The 23,687-nt window shown below is 44.4% G+C and overlaps 1 protein-coding gene and 1 pseudogene across 1 annotated transcript in view; both read left to right on the forward strand.

Annotated features, from left to right (window-relative positions):
* ABTB2 (ankyrin repeat and BTB domain containing 2) overlaps positions 1 to 23,687 on the forward strand; it is a 205,871-nt gene that overhangs the window by 10,275 nt on the left and 171,909 nt on the right. The window lies entirely within an intron of this gene.
* Positions 494 to 23,624, forward strand: LOC103891827 (cobalamin trafficking protein CblD-like; annotated as a pseudogene).

Raw genomic sequence — 23,687 nt, forward strand, 5'->3', positions numbered from 1 at the left:
GCCTCAGCCTCTCGGTTAGCTGAGATTATAGGCAGGCACCACCACACCTGGCTAATTTTCATATTTTTAGTAGAGACAGGGTTTCACCATGTTGGCCAGGCTGGTCTCGAACTCCTGACCTCCAGTGATCTGCCTGCCTTGGCCTCCCAAAGTGCTGGGATTACAGGCATGAGCCACCGTGCCCAGCCCATGGTTTGCTTTCTAAAAGTAAGCTGAGGAGAGTCAGACCCATGATGGAAAAATTAAACAGGAAAACTAAACTTGGAAGTCTGGACATACAAGGTTAGATTTGAGGAGACATTAAACTGGACCTCAAAGAGTTTGAAATGGGCCTCTCAGTGCACGAAAACCCTCCCTGCAGTTGAGGCCAAGCTTTTATTGAAATCTTTACAACTTTTTTTAGTCTGTACCTTTTAAAATATAAAAATTAGTATTTGCTGTGAGGAGAGCTATTAATAAACACAAGCCTGAGGCTCACACACCAAGCGGGTGTATGTGCACAAGCATCCGGAACAATCCAGTACAGAGCTGTGAGGATTTGGATCCAGAAAATTCTGGGGTGGAGCTTGCCCCGTCTGTGACCTGGCATGAATCATTCCACCACTTGGATCTCTGTTTCCTTATCTGTGGTGTGGAGAGGTCGGACTAGATTCCCCAAGGGCTTTTCTGTCTCTGATAATGTTTCTAGACCCCACATGGACACTGTGCAGTCATTCTCCTAAGGTTGAGCCCTGTAATTAGTATCCTTGGGAAAGAAACAGCCCAGGATGGTGCTGGACGAGCTCTCTGAAGACCTGGCTTGGTAATAGGGCTGGACACTGTCTTTTTAATATTAAGATTAATTGTGATTACTGTACTCAGGGTTTTCCCGTGCCCCTTTTCCCCAGAAAGATGAGTGCTACATGCTTTTGGCCGACCTCATGTTTCAGTGCTTGACAGCTGCGTCCAGGTCCTGGCAGGCCGGCACTGTGGTGAGATCCAGCTCTGAGGTGACTTCATACAGCATGTGCTTGAAGCCCGCCTACCCAGACTTGGGTATTTATAGCAGGGGAGCAGCTAGAAAAAAAAAATTAAATATGCTACACCCTTCTTTATATGATGTGGGACAGAGACAGGCATTGTGAGGAATTTCAAAGGCAGAGCTGTATAATCCAGCAGGATATTTTTAAATGCTGTTTGTTGCCATTGGCAGGGCCGGTGTTTCAAAGAGGAGGGAAAATGAGAGTAACCGAGGATGACAGGCTGCCAGGAATGCTGAAGGCCGAGACATGGAGCTCCATGCTCCGAGGTATACAGGCTCTGAACCCTGATGCACTTCACAGTCACGTAGCTTGAATGGGGCTTGGGCAGGTCAGTATGAGAGGCTAGGGAAATGGGGTGGCTTGCCTGTTTCTCTTCCCCAACTGGCCCATCTACCCATCAAATCTCAAGTTGAAAATCGATGAAATCTTCTGGAGAGGCAGAACATAGAGCAAAAAAAGAGTTGCTTTTGTGAAAGCCAGGGACCTGGTTGTTTCTTCTTCAACCCGTCTCAGCAGCCGGGTAATTAAAGTTGTACATGGGGACACAATTTGGAAGCAAGTTGCTTGCAGCTGTTCTTCTGGACTTAATCCACTTGACTACTAGCTGGGTAGGCCAGTACTATGCTGGGACCCAATTCAGTAGCAGGTGAGAAGGCCTCAGGAGTAGGGCTGCCTCTGAGAAGGCATCACAATGTCCCCCACCTGTCCAGTGGGTGCTTGTAAAGTATTCTAAGTAGTGTTTTCTACCACACTGGTCTTTGAGGAGACAAATGATGATGGCGGGGGTGGGGAGTCTGAGGACTATGTAGGGGAGAGGCCAGGAGTTCTGTTTGGGGTACATCCGTTTGTTCATCCAACAAATATTTATTGAGGACTGTGTGCTGGGCACTGTTCCAGGAGCTGGTGATGCAACAAATGAATAAAAGGGGCCTGAAGGAGGGCAGGGTGCAGGCCCTGTGGATAATGAGGCAGAGTGAGGGGAATCACATGAGGCCAGCCTGGCTGGAGAAGACAGCTCCAGGCAGAGGGAATAGCAAGCATTCCTGGTGGGTTCGAGGAGCACCAAGGAGAAGCTCCTTCCATGTGGCTGGGGCGAGTGTAGCGGGAGATGTGGTTGGAGAGGAAATGGTGGGGTGGTTAGTAGGGTAGGCCATTGGGTAATAATTCATTGGCTTTTAGTTCTGAGTAAGCTGAAAGGACTTGATCTGATTTGTATTTCCACAAGGTCACTCTCTCTATTGTGTTGGAAATTGACTTTAGTATCAAGTGTGGAAGCAGCGGGACCAGCCACTGGCACTTGCCAACAGCTTGGATGTGTGAGGTATGAGAGAGGAATCAAGGATGACACCAAGTTGCTATGGTCTGAGCAGCTGGAAGGAGGGAGTGGCCATTGACTGAAGTGGGGAAAGCTATGTACGGAAGAAGCAGGACTGCACCAAAGATCCCAGTGTGGTTTTAGTTGTCTGTCTCAAATCACATGCAGATATCAAATAGGTTGGGCTGGGCACAGCGACTCACACCTGTAATCCTAGCACCTTAGGAGGCTGAGGCAGGTGGATGGCTTGAGTCCAGGAGTTCGAGATCAGACCGGGCAACACAGTGAAACCCCGTTTCTACAAAAAAATACAAAAACTAGCCAGGTATAATGGTGCACATCTGTGTCTCCGGCTACTTGGGAGGCTGAGGTGAGAGGATTGCTTGAGCCCGGAGGCAGAGGTTGCAGTAAGCCGGTATCACACCACTGCAGTCCAGCCTGGGCAACAGAGTGAGACCCTGTCTCCAAAAAACAAATAGGAAGTTGGCTGGGAGACAGGCCACCTTGAACTTCATTAGTCATATGATGGATTGAAATATCGCCCTTCTTTGCCCTTCCAGAGGGTGGGTTCAGTATAGCAGGGCTGCATAGAGACTCAGACAATAGAGATTTAATTTTCAGTCTTACGATCTTTGGCTGATGGCCATAAAAGCCCCTCAATTTTGCTTTCCAGCTTCTTTGTAGGCAGCCAGCAGCTTTTAATAAAGATCATCAACTCTGTTGTTTCCTGTCATTAAAATGGGGGCTGTTTAATTAGTCCAATTGTTCTGTGGATCGTTGTGACTTTGCGTCTGTGTCCTTCAATTCTGGGAAAGCAAGACTCATTTTTCAGGCAGCTTTGGATTCCTGGAGGTCAAGTGTGGGTCTGAAATTTGGCCAGAAAAAGAACACTCTTAGGTGGTTTGAGAAGGCATGGGGCCTGGAGTGGTGTCCGAATGGTTTGGGAGTATCCAACCACCTGTTGGATGCTTTGACCTCGGCTGCTCAGGAGGGGCAGGGTTTACAGCCTGGCTAAGAGATGGGGTCTGAAGGAGTTGCCACTGTCTGATTGCCAGCTAGATAGCTGATGTCTCTCCCCTCAGTTTTCCTCTTCTGTTAAATGGGGTTGCCATAGTTCCTAGCTCATAGGGTTGTTGTTTCAGTGGTTTTCAATCCTAGATTCACGTTAGTATTATCTGGATAGCTTAAAAATAAGTGTCAGCCAGGCATGGTGGCTCAAGCCTGTAATCCCAACACATTGGGAGGCCAAGGCAGGCAGATCACCTGAGGTCAGGAGTTCGAGACCAGCCTGGCCAACTTGGTGAAACCCTGTCTCTACTAAAAATACAAAAATGAGGCGGTGTGGTGGCAGGCGCCTGTAATCCCAGCTACTCGGGAGACTGAGACAGGAGAACTGCTTAACCCTGGGAGGCAGAGGTTGCCGTGAGCGCAGATCACACCATGACACTCCAGCCTGAGCAACAGAGTGAGACTCTGTCTCAAAAGAAAAAAAGTGTATGTATGTGTGTCTGTCTGTCTGTCTTAAGGCCCTACCTCCAGATATTCTGAAATAAATGGTCTGGCGTGGGGCCCAGACCATGTGGGTAGCATTCCTGGGAGAGCCTGGTATGTAGTGAGGGTGCAGACATTAACTATTATTAGTGGTAAAAACATCCTTGTTCTGGAGTATGTCTTTTCGCCCCACCTAGGATGGTGACTTTCCTTCACTTCACAGCCACAGCAGCTTTGGCTAACTCATCTGGAGGGATCACCAAAGACCACTCAAGAGAAGCTTGAACTGTTAGGTTTACATGGAAAGGGAATGGCTAGATCTAAAATGGGAGCAACATATTAGCCCAGAGTGCTGGCACACACCTGTAATCCCAGCTACTTGGGAGGCTGAGGCGGCAGGATTACTTGAACGCAGGATGCGGAGGTTGCAGTGAGCCAAGATCACACCACTGCCCTCCAGCCTGGGTGACAGAGTGAGACTCCATCTCAAAACATGAATGAATGAATGAATGAATAAATAAATAAATGAATGAAATGGGAGTGACACCATAAGATGTTATTTGCCCCACTGGTAAATGAAGTGAATACTGTGATTCCCATCTTTAAGAGGAGGAAACAAAGTCACAGAGAGGTTTGGTAGCTTGCTCACGGTCATGCAGGTAATAAGTGGTGGAGACTGTAATCAAATCCAGGCAGTCTTACCCCTGATTCTCTACTCTTCAACCATGTATGTTCCCTCCCCAGCCAGAGAAGCCAAGAGACTGAATTCTCAACTCTGATACCCAGCACAGACCTACCATGGGTCAAACTTATACAAAGCACCAGACCCCGGCCCATGTGATTCACATGTATTATATCATGTGATTCTTACCATCATATATACTCTTACTCCCATTTTGCTGCTGAAAAAATGAGGTCAGAGAAGTTCAGGTGACATAGCTAGTCAATGACACAGCCGGGCTCTTTGAGCTGTGAAGTCCTCATTTGCCCTATGGCCTCCTGTCCTCAGGAGTGGCCTTGGTGGGGATGAAGCACATGCAGTGATTTCCTGAGCAAAGAAATGAATGGGTTGGCCCAAGAGGACAAGAGGAACTGAAGCAAGGCCAAAGCATCCCTCACTGCATCTCAACAACTGAGCCATTGGGGGCCTGAAAATAGTAACATTGCCCAGTGGGGTGGCCAGCCAGCTGCGCCTGAGAACTGTGGGGTAGGTATTTGTTTCTCTGCGTGTTTAAAGATAATACCCTATGAAGCACATTGCTTCTCTTCTGTTAGTGTGAATGAAATTGTCTCTGAAAGTTGTGTGTATTGGTTGCTTAAAATAGCTCAAGAGGAAGAATGTTTGGAAGCTGTTAGCTCCTTGAGTCTATTTCCTTGATTTATGATACCTTGGAGAGTGTGGGACCTCTTCTTGTTTACCCTTCTGGCTTTTCCTTTCTACCGTGTTTGAGTCCTTGTGTCATCATAAGCCAAAGGCATTTGTCACCAGAAAATGTGGCAACCTTTCCTAAGTAATTTAATGGGAGACCCTTTACACGTTTAATCTTTTTCCTTTAAAAGGAAGGAAAATGGGGAGAGGTCATTTGTTTTGGAAATGGCCATTTCTCTCTTCCAGCTGAAAACGTTCCAAGATCAGAGCAATGGCATTTGCTTGGGAGTAAGGAAAATTTGTTTTATTTCTCTGTTCACACTGAGGCCTGGCCTGGGAAGTCATGAGTTTTTGTAGAACTTTTATCTTGTGGTGCCCAGGAGACCTGACAAGCTGTGAGTGAGAGGAGCCACAGAGCTGCTCTGTTGAATACGGCAGCCACTTGCCACAGGTGTATATTTAAATGTATTAAAATTCGATAAGGTTAAAAAAAATCATTTCCTCAGTCATGCAAGTCACATTTCTTGTGCTCCCTCATCATATGTGGCTAGTGGCTACCATATTGGACAATGCAGATATAGAACATTTCCATCATCGCAGATAGTTCTGTGCAATAACACAGCCATTAGAGTGGGTCAGTGGTGGGTCACTTGGGGCCAGCTTTCTGGGTTTTCACAGGTCTAAAAATTTTAACCATTCCCCAGCTTCTCAGAAGCCCTCTGTTTGCAGAAACAAGAAGATTCATGGAAATGGAGATTAAGGCCATTGATTCTTGTGGCTCTAACCTCTGGACCCTTGACACAAGGTCGGGTTTTATGATTTCCAAGCTGCGTGGCCTCAGGCAAGTCACTTAGCTCCTCTCAAGTTGTTTCCTCGTCAGCGAAATGGTGTTTTAAAAAATACCTCCCAGGGATGATGTGACTATTTAAACAAAATAACAAAATGTATGTAAAACAGTTAGCATAAGGCTTGGCACATAGTAAGAACTTAGATGTGTTACAATGTTTTACCGGCATTTTCTTCTTTGAGTCACACAGTATCCTGCAGAGGTAGATACTGTTGCTGATTTCAAGATGACGGAAGGGGCTTTAGGGAGTGCTATTGCTACCATCACTGCAACTGTTCCTACTGTTGATATTCCTAGGCTTGGGTTCTGCTTTTTCCTCTAAGGCTCATCTTTCCTACTGAGCTTGTTGATTGGCTTCTTGTCATAAATCAGAGGATGTTTGTTTGAACTAGGAGCTCTTCTGAGCTTTCATTCAGGGACTGTTTCTTCCACCATGGGAGGTGAGCTCTTTCAGAGGTGTTTGCCTAAAGCTGGTCTATTGGTATCTACCTGGAGAGCTGCCACCAGGACAGCTACTGCCAGGATCTGGGGCTCCTTGGAACTTGAGGTTAAAGTTTTTAGTGCTTTACATGACCTGTGGTCCTTTGGCTGAGTCTAACAGAGCCTTCAGTGAGATCTTAGCTGAGAGTGGCTTTGGGAGGAGTATCTTTGAGAGGAGTAGGACCAAAAGAGCCCTCTCTTCAGCTGTAGAAAGGATCCTTCTGAAAAGATATTTGGTCACACCTGGGTCCTGGGTTCGCACCTTGACTCCGCCACTCACTTGGCTAGATCATATAGCTAATTATTTAACTTTGCAATACCTCAATCTTCTCATCTGCAAAATAGCGATTACACTAAAACTACCTGGCAGGCTGGTTGTGCGAATTAAATGGGATGATGCTAAGTAAAGCATTTAGCCCAGCACATGGCAAGTAGCAGCCACCAGGTATGAGCTACTGTTGCCATCTTCATCATTGTTGCTTCCCAGCGATGGCATTTGGTGCACTATTTTTTCATGTATTGTTCCCATTTTCTCCTCGAGAATGTATTATCTGTCTAGTCAGAAAAAGCGACCCAGAGGGGGTTTAGTGTGTAAAGTGAGTGTCTAAGTTAAACTTGCATATTATGGACTCTATGTGGTCTTTTATTCTTCCTTCTTCCCTTCACTTCCTTCCTGTCCTTTTTTCTTTTTTTCTTTTCTTTTTTATTATTATTATTATTTTTTTTGGTAGGATGGTAGGGCTAAGAAACATGACTGTGCAGTTATCATAAAGCATGACTGTGCAGTTGTCATTTTGGTACCCCACATGGTGACCAGCCTGCCTCCTTCCTGCTGGTTCCAGCTGTATAACAAGCACCACCCAGTCAGTGTAATCAGAGCTGGATTATTTCTATAGGATTAATTTGTGGTGTGAAGTGCTCATGTATTTATGCAATTGCCACTCATTTGCCAACATCCAGAATGTGCTAAATCTGCCACTAGTGATGAAATCCAAATAACTTGAAGCCATATGTAGGGAATCCAGTAATTTTCATCACCATTGTTACAAGAGAGGAGTTTAAACTGGGGGAATCCAAATGGCACCAAGAAATGATGATATCCCTACTTTCCAGGGATGGTTCTACTCAGGGAGGCACCAGTCTCAGAGAGAAAACAGGAAGGACACAAGGCCAGGATATTGCATGATTGTGTTGCCATTGGTGTAACTGGGTCCTCACTGAGGGCCCTCCCAGGCGGACCACACCATCGTCTTTTGTGAGGCTTCTCTGGCACTGACAGATCACTCATAGTTAATGGGTAACTCGGACTCTTCTTGCCAAATAGTTGCTTTGTTTGTTATCTGTGCTGTGGTCGCCTTCATTGTCCCCACAGCCCCTCAGGCCTCAGAAGGATGTGGTGTGGAGTGGGGTGTGGTGACCTGTAGCATGAGCCCATATACTTCTTCCCCTTTCCCTTAAGTCACTCATTGCTGGAGCTGGCTGGTTGCAGAAACGTCTTGAAGCACTTTAAAAATTGATGTTCTGGACTGGGTGCAGGGGCTCACACCTGTAATCCTAGCACTTTGAGAGGCCTAGGTGGGAGGATCGCTTGTGGCCAGGCGTTCGAGACCAGCCTGGTCAACATGATGAGAAATGGTATTTTAAAAAATACCTCCCAGGGATGATGTGACTATTTAAACAAAATAGCAAAATGTGTATAAAACAGTTAACATAAGGCTTGGCACATAGTAAGAACTTAGATGTGTTACAATGTTTTACCTGCATTTTCTCCTTTGAGCCACACAGTATCCTGCAGAAGTAGATACTGTTGCTGATTTCAAGACCATGGAAGAGGCTTTAGGGAGTGCTCTTGCTACCATCACTGCCGCTGTTCCTACTGTTGGTAATCCTAGGCTTGGGTTCTGCTTTTTTCTCCAAGGCTGATGAGACCCTGTCTCTATATAAAAATAATAGTAATAAGTAAGTTTTTAAAATAACATTCGTATTCTGGAACTCACCCTGAATCTATTAAGTGAAAACCTGTAAAAGTGGGGCTAAGACATCTGTTTTCTTGTTGTTTTGAGAGGAAGTCTCCCTCTGTCACCCAGGCTGGAGTATAGTGGTGCAATCTCAGCTCACTGCAAGCCCTGCCCCTGTCCAGGTGATTCTCCCACCTCAGCCTCCCAAGTAGCTGGGACTACAGGTGCACACCACCACGCCTGGCTAATTTTTTTTTTTCTTTTTGTATTTTTAGTAGAGATGGGGTTTCACCATGTTGGCCAGGCTGGTCTCAAAGTCTTGACCTCAAGTGATCCACCCGCCTCAGCCTCCCAAAGTGCCAGGATTACAGGCGTGAGCCACCGTTCCCGGCCAAAACATCTGTATTTTTTTTTTTTTTTCTTTTTTGAGAAGTAGTCTCACTCTGTCACCCAGACTGGAATGCAGTGGTGCAGTCTCAGCTCACTGCAACCTCCACCTCCTGAGTTCAAGCAATTCTCCTCCCTCAGCCTCCTGAGTAGCTGGGATTACAGGCATGTGCCACCATACCCAGCTAATTTTTGTACTTTTCATGGAGACAGGGTTTCACCATGTTGGCCAGGCTGGTCTTGAACTCCTGATCTCAGGTGATCCACCCTCCTTGGCCTCCCAAAGTGCTGGAATTACAGGTGTGAGCCACTGTGCCTGGCCAACATCTGTATTTTTAAAGCAACTCTTGCGGCGATTCTAGATAAACAGGCAGGTTTGTGAATTCCATCTACATCACTGGGGGTGGATTTTATCCTGCGCTCCTCTCAGAGTATGTATGGGGCAAAGGACCCTCTTGAGGGTGTACAGTTTGGGAAAGGCCAGTCTTTGAGGGTCTTCTCTGTGGGTGGTAAGGTGGAGATCTTGGTTAGGGTGATTTGAGTAGGGGGAGGTGGGGAGAGGTGTTAGAAAGATAACCAATGTTTATTGGATGCTATTTCGTTTAATCTTTCCAACCAAATGTGATGAGTTGGTGGTGATAAAAATATAGGTTGATATTTGCCGAATGCCTAGTATGAGGTGAGCAGGACACTAGTGATTTTCATGCAGTATCTTGTGGAATCCTCACTACAGCCTGTGAGCTGTAGGTCACATTATTTATCCTCATTTTACAAATGAGGAAACTGAGGCCTTGAGATAGTTGAAATGACTTGCTGGAGGTCACACATACACACAAGTAGCAGAGCCAGCATTTGAGATTAGTACTGTCAAGACTTCAAAGCCCACATTTTCCATGCTGAAAGTTTTAATCAAAAGCATTAGGCTATTGGGTTGAATAAGAATCCTGCATTATAAGTACAGTGTCAGAATTTTTTGAGAAAGCTGCTTGTGCCATCTTTCCTCAAGGTACTGCCCTTTGGCCCTTCCAGTCCTGGCTTTGGGAACCTTGTTATTTCCCTAGGCTGAGACCGGCAGCCAGTCAGCTGTACCCATCCTAAGGCTGTCTGTGTTGTAGTCTGCTGTTCCTCCTCCTCAACCCCTGCCTCCTTCCCTACACAGCCCCTGCATGCAACTCTTCTCTCCAGACAGAGGCCCAGAATCGGGGCCTTCCTCAACAAATAAACCAGGTTCCGGAAGTGCTGCACTTTCCACCCAGGTGCAAGCCCAGCACAGGCCTCCTGTTAGCCAGCACTCATCCGAATCCACTCACTTGCACTCAGGTAGTTGTCCTCCTCAGTAAACTGAGAAGCAGTAGGGCCTTGTGATTGACGGTGTGGGTATGAAGCTGGACTGCCTGGGTTCAAATCTTGGCTCCACTTCTTCTTTGACAAATAACTTCATATCTCGATGCCTCAGTTTACTTGTCTGTAAGATAGGGATAATCCTGTTTCCCTTATATGATAGTTGTGGACAAGATTAAATGAACTACACCTTGTAAAATGCTTGGAACAGGACCTGGCACGTGAGTCTCCAGTATGTTAGTCATGATGATAGTGATGATGATTATTTGGGGGTTATCTTTGGCCACCCTTCCTTTGGCATGGGGAGGGAGCCCACCCATATGCAAGCATTGACCCTGAGTCTTACAGTAGGGAAATAAGTGCTTTAGAAACAAACCTGGGTCTAACTATAGGTAAGCTGCTTTTTTTGTTTGTTTGTTTGTTTTGTTTTGTTTGAGACAGGGCCTCCCTCTGTCACCTAGGCTGGCGTGTAGTGGTACGATCATGGCTCATTACAACCTCAAACTCCTGGGCTCAAGTGATCTTTCCACCTCATCCTTCCAAATAGCTGGGACTACAGGCACAAGTCACCATACCCAGATAATTTTTTAAAATTTTTTATAGAGATAAGATCTCACTGTGTTGGCCAGGCTAGTCTCAAACTTGTGGCCTCAAGCAATCCTCCTGCCTCAGCCTCCCAAAATGCTGTGCCTGGCCTGGCTGCTTTTTTAATGTGGTGCTGGGCAAGTACCTCAACCTATTTGTTTTTTAATCTATAAACTTGGAATGATAGTAGTACCTGCCTTACGGTGTTGTAAATGTGAAATGCAAAAGTGTAAACAATGCTTCTCAGAAGGTGCATGGGCTCAGCTGACATTGAATGAATAGGAGGAAAAATGAGTTGAATAAGCTTTAGTAGTAAGTGAAAAAAATAAGCTCAAAAGATTATATATAGCACGATACAATGTAGAGAAAGTTAAAAACAAATATTGGATGGCAGGAACAGTCAGGTTCTGGGACAGCTGGAGACAGTAGTGGTGACTGGAATAACTTTACCAAAGGAAAGCTATTTAGTGAACTGTCCCCTCCAGTAGAGTTGGCCAATGTGCTTTGTAACAGAGCCAGACTGTTTTCCTATCTCCCAGGATCTTGCTCTTTTAAAACGTTGGCAATCCCAAAGCCTTTTCAACCGCAGGATTGTCAGGTTTGGGTGTCTCATGTGGCCACTCTACCTCCAGATATATGCTCTCAAACGGTGTGGCCTGATGAAACTATGGGACCATTTGGACCTCAAGATCAGAGGTTCCAGCTTCCTGGGACCATAGGTTTTGATTGTCACCTCAATGAGACTGCTTCACAGAAGAAAAGCCTGGTTTATAAAACTTTGCCTGATGTTCTAGCAGAAGCTTTATCAAGTGAAAGACATGAGTGTGTGATGGCACAATGTGTGAATGAATTTCAGGGTAATGATGCACCTGTTGAACAAGAAATTAACAGTGCAGAAACTTAACTTTGAAAGTGCCAGAGTGGAGCGTGCAATACAAACGAGTCCAGAATTGCGGCAAAAAGATTTTGAATCACTGTTTCCAGAAGTAGCTAATAGCAAACTAATCATTCTGACTGTAACACAGAAAACTAAGAATGATGTGACTGTTTAGAGTGAAGAAATAGAAACTGAAAGAGAAGTGCTCTTAGAAAAGTTCATCAATGGTGCTAAGGAAATTTGCTGTACTCTTTGTGCTGAGGGATATTGGGCTGACTTTATTGACCCATCATCTGGTTTGGCATTTTTTGGACCATATACAAACAACACTCTTTTTGAAACTGATGAATGCTACCGACATTTAGGATTCTCTGTTGATGACCTTGGATGCTTAAAGTGATTTGTCATAGTCTCTGGGGTACCCGTGTAGTTGTAGGAAGCGTCTTCGCTAATGCAACACCAGACAGCCTTATTATGAAGAAATTAAGTGGAAATTAGCAGAAATGTCTATTCATTTGCTGTATTATTTGTATGTAATATTTGGGTTGATCTATAAACACTGTCAGACTAAAGTTTTAAAAATATACTTATTTCTAAGTATTTATTTCAGCATTTATGAATTTGTAACATTGGCAAGTGAGATGGGATTTTAAAATTGCAAATGTTCATTATTCATATCATTGAATACATGTTGAGCACATCCACATTGTACAGGATGTGGTAATTAGCTTGTAACTAGGGTATTGTCTGTTATTGTTATTTCTCCCCTTTATTGGAAAAAGGCCTCAGTTTTAATTACTTTCTTCCAAAAATAAATCACACATTTGGTTACGAAAAAAAACAACCCAAATATTAAGATGTGCTGAAGGAGTACATTACAGGCACAGTAAATACCATATAAGAGAGAAAGTGAGGGAATGGGAAACACGGTTGATGGTTATGCCTCATGGGAAGAGGGAAAGGGAAGGATTAGGCGAGGGAGAGTCATATGGTTTAGATGCATGTAGATCGTTGCCAAGGCTCTAGCTTTTGTTTGGGAGTTGAGTTCACATTATAACTAATTAAAAATGGTCATGAACCAAGGATTATGATAAATCCAATTTGTGCACCTGAGGTTAAAAAATTAGTGGGTTCTCAATAGGTGGTAGCTATTTATTATCCCATGAACCACCTGAACCATGCCACAGGCCACCATTCATACCCTTTCTGATTGCCTCTCATCTGTGCAAAATGCTCTGAGAAGTGAGTTTTTTCTCCTCCAGCCACAGTGGCTTTCACACGGAGAACACAGAACAGTAGGGATATTTAAGTTGCCTGGATTCTTAGGTTGGGGCAGGTCTTAGGCATGAGCTCCCGTATGTGTCTAAAACAGTTGAACAAAGACAGGGTTGTTTTTGTCGTTGCTGTGCCACATGTAAAGGCTTTCATTAGAGTCACCTTAGGAGCATTCATGTTAGCCAGGAGATTTTCCTTCCAAGAGAAGGAAACGTTTGGGTTGGATCTGATGGTGTTTGCCTTGGTGTGATTTTAGACCTTTCTGTTTTCATCGTCACCACTCAGCATCATGACTTTTGCCTGTGGCTTTTTTTTTTTTTTTTTTTTCACCTGTGGCTCCCTTCCCTTAGTGGAAAAGGGAAGCACCGAGATGTTTGAGACACCTCAGTCATGTGCTTGCAGATCCCGGCATCCGGGTATAGCGTATCCTCATGTCCGGCCTCTGTCTCCTGAATTTGACAAAGTAGAGGAGACAAGAACATAGGTTTTGGAATTAGGGAGACCTGGGTTCAATTTTGGGATCTTCACTGTGTGACTTGAGGGGGAGGCATTACCTGTTTTTCCTTTATTTTATTATTTTATTATATTTTATTTTTTGAGACAGTCTCACTCTTGTCGCCCAGGCTGGAGTGCAGTGGCACGATCTCGGCTCACTGCAACCTCTGCCTCCCGGGTTCAAGCGATTTCCCTGCCTCAGCCTCCCAAGTAGCTGGGATTACAGGTGAACGCCACGACGCCCAGCTAATTTGCTTATTTTAAGTAGAGACAGGGTTTTGCCATGTTGGCCAGGCTGGTCTTGAACTCCTAACCTCAAGTGATCTGCCCACCTTGGCCTTCCAAAGTGCTGGAATTACAGGCTTGAGCCACCATACCCAGCCTGTTTTTCCTTTATTTTATTTTTAGTTTTGGGGAATTTTGTTTGTTTGTTTGTTTTTCTTATTTATTTGTTTTGTTTTGTTTCTCCTTTAGTATAGATTGGGATGCATAAAGTCCGGAGTCTTAAATGCACAGCTTGATGAATTTTTACCCAGACAGGCCGCTGCGTAACTTACCCAGGTCAAGATCAAGATTTAAAACACTCCTGCCTAGGAGACACCCTCATGGCCATTCCCTGTTAGTGTCTACCTGGCATAACTATTATTCTGACTCCTGCCACCTTCAATTACTTTTACCTGTTCTTGAACTTCTGGGGGTAGGTAAATTATTAAACCTTTCTGAGCCTCAGTTTATTTTTTAAAGTGATAGTACTTGTGCTATAGGGTTGAATTAGGAGAATCAACGGAGACAACACATGTAAAATCATTCGAGAAATATTTGTAAAACACTTAATGCTTAATAAGGTAAAGCTGTTTGTTTATGACTGGCCATTGTTGACCTCAAAGTCTTTGCCTGTTTCTCACCCAGACAAAGCAGGCATTTCCCCAGTGCTCACCTCATTCATGTTCCTGTACCCTCCATTTCCTTCCATGTCCTGTGACTCCCTGAACACACTTCAGAGACTGTCCCATCAGTGGCTTTCAGGATTTTTTTTTTTTTTTTTTAACTGAAACCAGTTCTTCTTGCTTAATAAGGCAGAGGAAATGGGCAGGAAAGCAGAGTTCTGCTGCCTTTGCCTCTTTTTCAAAGAGGGTCTGTTTGCTCTATTAGCAAAATCAACAGAGGCATTGCTGGACAGCGGGCTAGGCTGGACCAACTCCCCTGGGCTGGGGAGGTCCCTGGATGCTGGGTTTGCTGAGGGCCAGGAGTGGGTCACTGTGTGCTTTCAAAAGCAGCTGGAGGAGCCAGTTTTTCTAGCTCCTCCTCAAAAAACCCAACCAAAATATCTACCCCTGTGATTGGCTAAAATTATCCAATTATAATTTAATTCCCTTAGGTCAAGGGTGGATGGGCGCATAATACGCTGAGTGCGAGTGTGGGGGTTACATTTTCGGAGGGAATAATTTTGCATATAGGATTCCATTTGACCTTAGTCTGAATGATTAATAGCGTAGCCTTTCCTTAAGGCAGGTCTTCATGGAGGAGAAGGGAGAACTGTGCAGTGGGTAGGTGGCAGTGAAGATGCAGGAGGCTGGGACAGGTTAGAGGGTGAATGCTCCAAATTTGTGATGTGATCTAGAGCTAGGTCTGCCTACAGCCACATCACATGCATTTACAGATGCCTCCTTTACGTTAAGTGCTGCATCAGAATAGAGGTGAAAAGTTACAGTCCTGCCCGTGAGGAGCTCTGGGTCAGAGAGCAAGAATCAAACAGGCAGTTGTAATACAGGCTATTGCATACTATACTGAGAAGACCATGGCCACAAAATCAGATTGGGGGCATGGAGTTGTCATAGTCCCAGAGGTGGTCATTTGTGTTGAGATCTGAAAGATAAATAGAAGTTAGCCCTCAGGCTTGTAAAACCTGTGACTCATGTCACCATATCCTTGGGACTCTCACCAGGAAATACATTTCCAAGGATAACTTCTGCTCACTCCATAAATGAGGTTTGGCTTTTACTGAACTACTTAACACTTTTGCTAGCGGCAAAGCTGGGGTTTTTAATTTTTTTTTTTTTCCCACAGTCTTGCAACCCTTCTACCCCATGCAACGTAAACTTGAATACATAGATCTTCTGGCTCTGCAAAAGATTATCATTTCCTTCTGGGTGAGTGAAAGAGGCTGGATGGGAAGATTCATTTATCAACTGAAGACTTTATTAGTAAGAGTTTATGAGTAAGAGAGTAACCTCATTACAGAGCCAGAAGAGAGAGATGTTTGTTATGGAAGAGATACCCACTTGGCATCCCTCACGTGGCCAGTCATGGTGTATGGGGCCAGCATGCCAAATCGCTCCAGTTACCATGGGACCCAGACTTAAACAGGAAACCATGATAGGATGGAAAGGAGTCCAAAATACACATGGCTGGTATATAGGCTACAGTTAGAAAAGAGAGTAAGAGAACAGTGTATCTATTTTCCTGAAGGAGTATTGCAACCTCAGATGGGGTTGTTTTTCCACAACTCCTTACTCCTTGCATTTTATGGTCCTGATTTTTCAAGCTTTAATTTTTTCCGCGTTAAGCAATACTTACATGAGTTGAAGTGACCCTTTATATGCTTGTGGTAAGCACTTCTTAGGCTTGTCATGTATGCTTTTTAAAATGCCTCCAAACTAAAAAGGAGCCAAAGTCCCTTCAATCAGGAGGACTTTATTCTTCAACACCTGGAAGGAATATCTTTTTGGTTTTACCACAGCTGTCTCTTTCCTGCAAGCAGCCCATTTGAAACCCAGAACTCCCTCGTTTTATGGGATGTGCTGGTGGAACATAGGAGGGGGTCCACTGGAAGGCTGGATTTCTTGGAAATCTCTGCTGCCAAGCTCAGCAACTGAAATTTCTCATTCATAAAGAAGCAGATTTGCATCCTGCCTGTGAAGTTGTTAAATGAAGCTGGAAAATCAGGAAGGGGATCTTTCTTATACTTTTGCAGATGTAGCTCTGGAAAAGTTCCAAAGGGATCTGACTGCATGCACATAGCTTGGGAACAGTTCCAGGCCTCCAGACGAACATTTAACAGGTCACTATTGATACCATTTTCCATGAACCACCCTAACATATTTCTTGGGAGTGTGCTAAACTGTTGATGAAATGACAGTTATAACATGGGGTTTGCACCCCTATGCCTCATTGACAACTATCTCTATGCTGGATTGGGTATAATTTATCAATTGAATTTATTTCATAAGTTTATTGCCTTTACCCCACACTATGATGTTATAACCATGGCCATTTTAGGAATGAGAGGTGATGACAATAATCTCTAATATAGGTACACTTTCTCACGGTTTTTACAGAGCACTTTCACGTTCTTTCTCATTTGATCTCACAGCTATTATAGCTACCATTTATTGTGTCTTTCTATATATCAGGCACCTTGCTAAACACTTTATAAACTTTACCTTATTTAATTCTTAAAATAACCCTGTGCAACAATACTCTGATTTGTTCCCATTTTACAAAGAAGGAAACTGAGGGTCAGAGAGATTGGTCCTCTTGACCCAAATCCTAATCTTGGATCTAGGGTAGACTAAGGATTTGAACCTAGATCTACCCAACTCAAAGCCCAAAATACCAGGCAGTACTGGCTCCTATTCTCCGTGTGTTAGAGGCGGAGAGCTTTGTTTTCCTATAGAAGAAAATGAAATGCAGCAGGGTTTACTTGAGGTCCCATGGCCAAGGAGTGACCCAGCAGGGACCAGAAGTCAGGAGTCCTGAGATCAGTGCTTTGTCATTACCCAAGACCTGTTTATCTAAGCAGTATTCCCCAAGTGAAGTCCCCGGCACTTCCCAGCCAGCAACCACTTGGTCAGAAATAGCCAGTCCTGGACTCATACTTGGGCACAGAGATGGGAAGGAGTTCTGGGAATCCAGTGCATCATTCTCATTTCCTAAGTAATTTAAAGGTAAGAAACCATAAAGTTGCTTCTAAGTACACTTCTGTTTACCATTTCTGTGTCAGGACTCTTTGCAGGCTACAGACACAGTTGAATTTACTGGCTTGTTTAAAAGTCCCAAAGTAGGATTGGCTTCAGGTACACTTTGACTCAGGGATTCACTGGTACCTTTGGGACCCTGTTTCTTTTGCTTACTCTTGCTTCTGGATTCTGCTCCTGGGTTGGCTCCATTATCTGGCAGCCTTTCTCCTGTGGTTGCAAACTAGCTGCAGCAGCCTCAGCTTTGAAGCTGAGTAGGAAAGGGGACCAGTTGGCTTCTTGTGATAGCTCAAAGATTCTGGACTTGAGTCTCATTGGCTCTGATGGGCCTGGCCTAGGTCATGTGCCCCATCATTGAACCAGTCATTGTAGTCCATAGCCACATGCTCCACCCCATGCTGAGAGGGAAGGTTGGGAGCCCTCATGGCCTGAGAACTGTAGGTGGGCTGTGGGTAGAAGAGGAAGATTGGATGCTGTGGAGACAAGATGCTGGGTGATCTGGGCAGGGGGGTGGAGTGGGAAGTGGGATGGGAGATGGATCTGGAAGGAAAAGTGGAATGGAAAAACCAGTCTTCTAGAGAAACACATCACCACATTAAGTGGGGCAAGGGTAACTTCTTTATTTGAAGAGTTTCAACAGACCATTAATGAGAGTATCTTTTGGTTGCTGCTGTTAGAGCAATTATTTGTTATATTCACTGACTTCAGTGTTTATTTGTTCTAATGAAACCTTTCCTCTCTGAAAGAGAAGCACTTCTTTAGAGTGTGTCTTAAATATTCAGATTACAGGTTTGAAGGAGTGAGCCATTTAAGTGCTGAATAGCTTGCAGGCTGGGTTTATTTCTGTCTTAATGGGATCTTAAATTGTGCCAGATGAATTAAAATGTTACTTCTCTTCTAGTCTATCTCTGACCCAGTGCTACCTTGACATAGTTGAAGTTTTAGTTAGACTGTTTGGTCTAAACTGAGTGTTGACAATTATTATTGAAAAGTTCATCTCATAGATTTTTGCTTTTAATCAGCTGCAGATGCAAATAGAAGCTGTGACCGTATGAGAGGCCACGTGTTTTCAGGATTCTGGATGGCTAAGTGGCCAATTTGCTTTCCATTTCAGAACTAAACTAGACAAGGAGGGGTGTTATAAAATGTTCCTTTTGAAGTACCTACAACTAACTAGATCCAGATAGTGTGAATGTTGAGAGCCAATAAGGGTTCCTTGAATGCCTGCCCTTTGGCCAGCATCTCTAGAGGCATCATGGAGAACAAAAAGGTGGTTTCTGCTCTGGAGGAATGAATGATCCTGTTGCAATAATAACAGAAACTGTTTATTCAGCAGTTACTAGCTCAGGTACAGTGCTAAGAATTTTGCATACGTTGTCTCATTTAATCCTCATCACACCAGTAGAAGGGCAGATACTATTCTCCTCAATTTTCAGAGGAAGCAGCAGAGTCTTGGAGAGGTTTAGCAGCCTGACCCAAGTCACCAAGCAAGTGAGCATCAAAGCCAGCCTCACACCAGGCTCTCTCCAGCTGCAAAGCCTGCGTCCCTCACTCCGATGCTGTGGATAGGGACTGTCATTGCAGGATTTCTCACAGTCAAAAAAGCAAGTACTCCTTTGATAACAGATTTCATCACTCTTGAAACTGGAAGCCTGGGAAGAAGGAAGATTGCCTGAATGCTGAGGCCAGTGTCTTTCCAGAAGGGGGGATACTGAGTGGGCCTCCTTCCAACCTGTCTGACCCACGTGATCTCTCCATCTGTCTGACTTTGACTGCCAGTCCAGCCTGGACAGCAGGACCAGTCCAAGCACAAACCAAATCTTTATTCTGGAGTTGGACAGAGTCAGAGTTGCTTAGGGCTGATGACGCCACCTTAATCTCAATATTTTCACACACTGTGCTAGATGACACATTTCAGAGTACAGGCAGAATGAGGGTTGGAAATGTTGAACAGCCAACGAGGAGTTGGGTCTGGGAGTGAGACGGCAGACAAAGTGCATTCTAACCATGTACACGCGGCTGCCAGGGGATTGTTTAAACCAGATTCTGCCAAGGTCATAGCAGCAGAAAACATAATCCAGAACTCTTTCTCCCAGGCAGGATCGTTTGGTTTCTAAAGTTTTTTTCTCTGTAAGTTTCTTTTGGGAGAAACGTATCTGGGAGAGGGGGAAGAGTGGAAATGCGGGAATTTTATTTTAAATCCTTAACAACATGCATATAGAGTCCCATTTATAGGACGATGCTATAGAGTTGACATTTTATCCTCAAGGAAGGAGTATGTAATCCTGGGCTGAGGATGACTTTTTCCAACAAGGTCTCTGACTCCTGTCACTTTTGGGGTTGCTTTCCTTCAAAAGCTAATTGAGAGTGGAAAGGAACTAGGGCGAGTGAAGATAACCAAATGTGCCTGAGGCCTGGGAGTGAGAGCCAGGCCACGTTTCCCCTGCTACTGGGCCCTCAAGCAGCTAGGGGGGTGGATTCCTAGGGTGGTACACAGAGGATCTTCCTGAATTGCTACCACTCCTTTCCACTAGAAACATCATCTTCTTTGATGCTTTATATAAAAACTAGGATTGCAGTGTCCCTCTTTATCCTTAGTAATCTTCTTTGCTGTGAAGTCTGCTTTATCTGATATTAGAGCCACTCCAGCTTTCTTTTGATACATTTGCATAATGTTTTTCCATACATTTAATTTTAACTAGCCTATATCGTATTCCAAGTGAGTTTCTTGTATACAGCAGATAGTCACGTTTTGTTGTTTATCTGTTCTCATAACCCATTATCTCCTAACGGGTATGTTTTTTCTTATTTTATTTTATTTTTGAGATGGAGTCTTGCTCTGTCTCCCAGGCTATAGTGTAGTGGCACAATCTTGGCTCACTGCAACCTCCACCTCCCAGGTTTAAGCGATTCTTCTGTCAGCCTCCCGGGTAGCTGGGATTACAGGAACCCACCACCACGCCCAAATACAAAATAATTTTCGCATTTTAGTAGAGACAGGCTTTCACCATGTTGCCTAGGCTGATCTTGAACTCCTGACCTCAAATGATCTGCCTGCCTCGGCCTCCCAAAGTGCTGGGATTATAGGCGTCAGACAATGCACCCAGCCCTAACTGGTATGTTTAGAACATTTACATTTAATCTAATTGTTATATATTTGGATCTAGTTTCTGTTATTTTATTATTTGCTTCTGTTTGTTCTGTTTTTTACTCCTCCCTTTCCCCTTTCCTGCCTTTAGATTATTTAAACTTTTTTTTTTTTTTTGAGACAGGTTCTCCCTCTGACGCCCAGGCTGGAATGCAGTAGCGTGATCTCGGCTCACTGCAACCTCTGCCTCCCAGAGTCAAGTGATTCTCGTTCATCAGCCCCCCAGGTAGCTGGGACTACAGGCATGTGCCACCACACCTAAGTAATTTTTGTATTAATATTTTTAGTAGAGATGGGGTCTCACCATGTTGGGCAGGCTGGTCTTGAACTCTTGGCCTCAAGTGATCCAACTGCCTTGGCCCCACAAAGTGTTGGGATTACAAATGTGAGCCACTGGACCTGGCCAGAACATTTTTTAGTATTCTGTTTTAATGTATCTATTATGTGTTTTGACTATATCTCTGTGGTTTTTTTGGTGGGTGGTCTAAGGATTAAAAACTACATACTTAATTTTCCATTGTCAACTTAGAATCAGTATTTTCCTAGATGTTTAAGTGGAAGTATAGAAAGCTCACCACTATCCCTTTACCCTTTGTATAAAATCTAACATTGTAGGAGACTGCTAGCCTATCAGAGTACAGAGAGAGGAGAAAGACCTGGAAGGAATTAAGAGTTGGTTTTACCTCACTCATTCATTCATTTAGTAAACATTTATCCAGCTTTTTCTTTTTTTTTAATTTAATTTAATTTTATTTTATTTTTTGAGACCGTCTCACTCTGTCGCCCAGGCTGGAGTGCAGTGGTGCAATCTCAGCTTACTGCAACCTCCACCTCCCGAGTTCAAGTGACTCTCCTGCCTCAGCCTTCCAAATAGCTGGGATTACGGGCATGTGCCACCTGGCTAATTTTTGTATTTTCAGTAGAGACGAGGTTTTGCTGTTTTGGCCAAGCTGGTCTCAAACTCCTGGCCTCAAGTGATCTGCCTGCCTCAACCTCCCAAAGTGCCGGGATTACAGGCATGAGTCACTGCACCCGGCCTATCCACCATTTGACCAGGCAGCAGAATCCCCTCTCCTGGGCTGGATAATCTATAGATCAATACAGTAGTAAGAGTAGTAATAGTAATAGCTAACTTCATTAAGCACTTACTATGTGCCATGCACTGTTCTAGGTTCTTACAGGTAGTATATTGCTATTTCAACAGTGCTATGATGTTGGTGCTATGATTATATCTGCACCTTATAAATGAGGAAACTAGGGAATGGAGAACTTAACTTACCTAAGGTCACATAGGCAGCAAATAGCAGAACTCTGGGCCCACTGATTTTTAATCCTGCATTATCACAGGACCTCCATGGGGAAAGAACACATACTGGAAGGTATAGCACTGGTTCTGTCTTGGAGAGCATTTATTCTCCACCACATTCAGACCTTCCTCTGATAGTGGCCACTGATGGACCACTAAAGAGGCTCTTTTTTCCCAAACTAGTTATTTTTCCTATCCTCCCGTAAATATTCATAGGATACCTTCTTTGTGCCAGGGATTATGCACATAATACCAGAGCTCTGAGAACTTTGACTTTGAATCTGAAGTTAAAACTGGAAAATGTCCAGGTATGGTGGCTCATACCTGTAATCCCAGCACTTTGAGGGGGCCAAGGCAAGAGGATTACTTGAAGCCAGGAGTTTGAGACCAGCCCAGGCAACCTCAACAACAAAAAAGGACAAACCAAAAAAAGAACTGGAAAGCACTCTAACTGTGACCGAATCAGTGCACTTTTCAGATGTGGACTCTGAGGTGGAGGGAGGTGATACAGTCTGCCACGGGCACTCCAGTAGAGGCTGAGCCTGCCTGGACATAGGCCCCTGACTCCTGCTTTGGTGTCTTTCTGCCTCTTTGTGCTCTCTTGGCAGAAAGGTAGGGGAAGCTAAAAAGTAGCAGAGCTGGACATTCTGATCTGTAACTGAACAGGGACAGCCAGCGGTCCCCAAAGGGGAGCCTCTACTTGCATGCCAAGCCTCAGAAGGCTTTGGCAGCTGGGCTGTGCTATTTAATAACCTCCTGGAGGCCGATCCAGTGGTCTGGCAGCATTACTGACCAATGCTGAGGTTTATTTGTAGGCTTGGGTTTTGCATTTCCTGAATAGGCAGGAGTGGACCCTAGGAAGAACTGTTGGAGGGGTAGCTCAGTCTAACTGGCACCTGTTTTTTTAACAGCATGACTTATTGTGGGAATGACAAGTAGATATCACCTCATGGACCAAGCCTAATCAATCATCACTGTCTGGAGCACTGTGGTGAATTCAGGCTCAGAAGAAAGAATTCAGAAATCCATTAATGATGCCTATCATGGGCCCAGGAATAGGGGCTGGAAACTTGTTTGGCAGATATTTACCACTAGTGTGAGGGTTAAAGTAAGCCTGGGATTTTAATTATAGCACAATAACATCTGTCCTCATAGGACTGTTGTGAGGACTAAATAAGAATTTATGTAAAGTAACTGGGCATGGTGGCTCATGCCTGTAATCCCAGCACTTTGGGAGGCTGAGGCAGGCAGATCACTTGAGGTCAGGAGTTCAAGACCAGCCTGGCCAACATGGTGAAACCCCATCTCTACTAAAAATACAAAAATTAGCCAGCGTGGTGGCAGGCGCCTGTAATCCCAGCTACTCAGGGGGCTAAGGTACAAGAATTGCTTGAACCCAGGAGGCAAAGGTTGCAGTGAGCCGAGATCGTGCCACTGCACTCCAGCCTGGGCGATAGAGCGAGACTCAGTCTCATAAATAAATAAATAAGCAAGCAAGCATTTGTTCCCACCTAGGCAACATGGCAAAACCCCATCTCTACAAAAAAATACAAAAATTAGCTGGGTGGGGTGGTAAGCACCTCTGGTCCCAGCTACTGGGAGGGTGGGGGGCTGAAGTTGGAGGATCACTTGAGCCCAGGAAGCAGAGGTTGCTGTGAGCCAAGATTGCACCACTGCATTCCAGCCTGGGTGACAGAGAGAAAAAAGCGTTTCCTTACATCCTAATGTAGTTTTTTGCATTTAATTCTCACGATGCCGTTGTCATGATTAATAATTTATTCTTTTTCTTTTATTATTTATTTATTTATTTATTT

Source organism: Pongo abelii, chromosome 9 (assembly GCF_028885655.2).
Source record: "Pongo abelii isolate AG06213 chromosome 9, NHGRI_mPonAbe1-v2.0_pri, whole genome shotgun sequence".
Taxonomy (NCBI): domain Eukaryota; kingdom Metazoa; phylum Chordata; class Mammalia; order Primates; family Hominidae; genus Pongo; species Pongo abelii.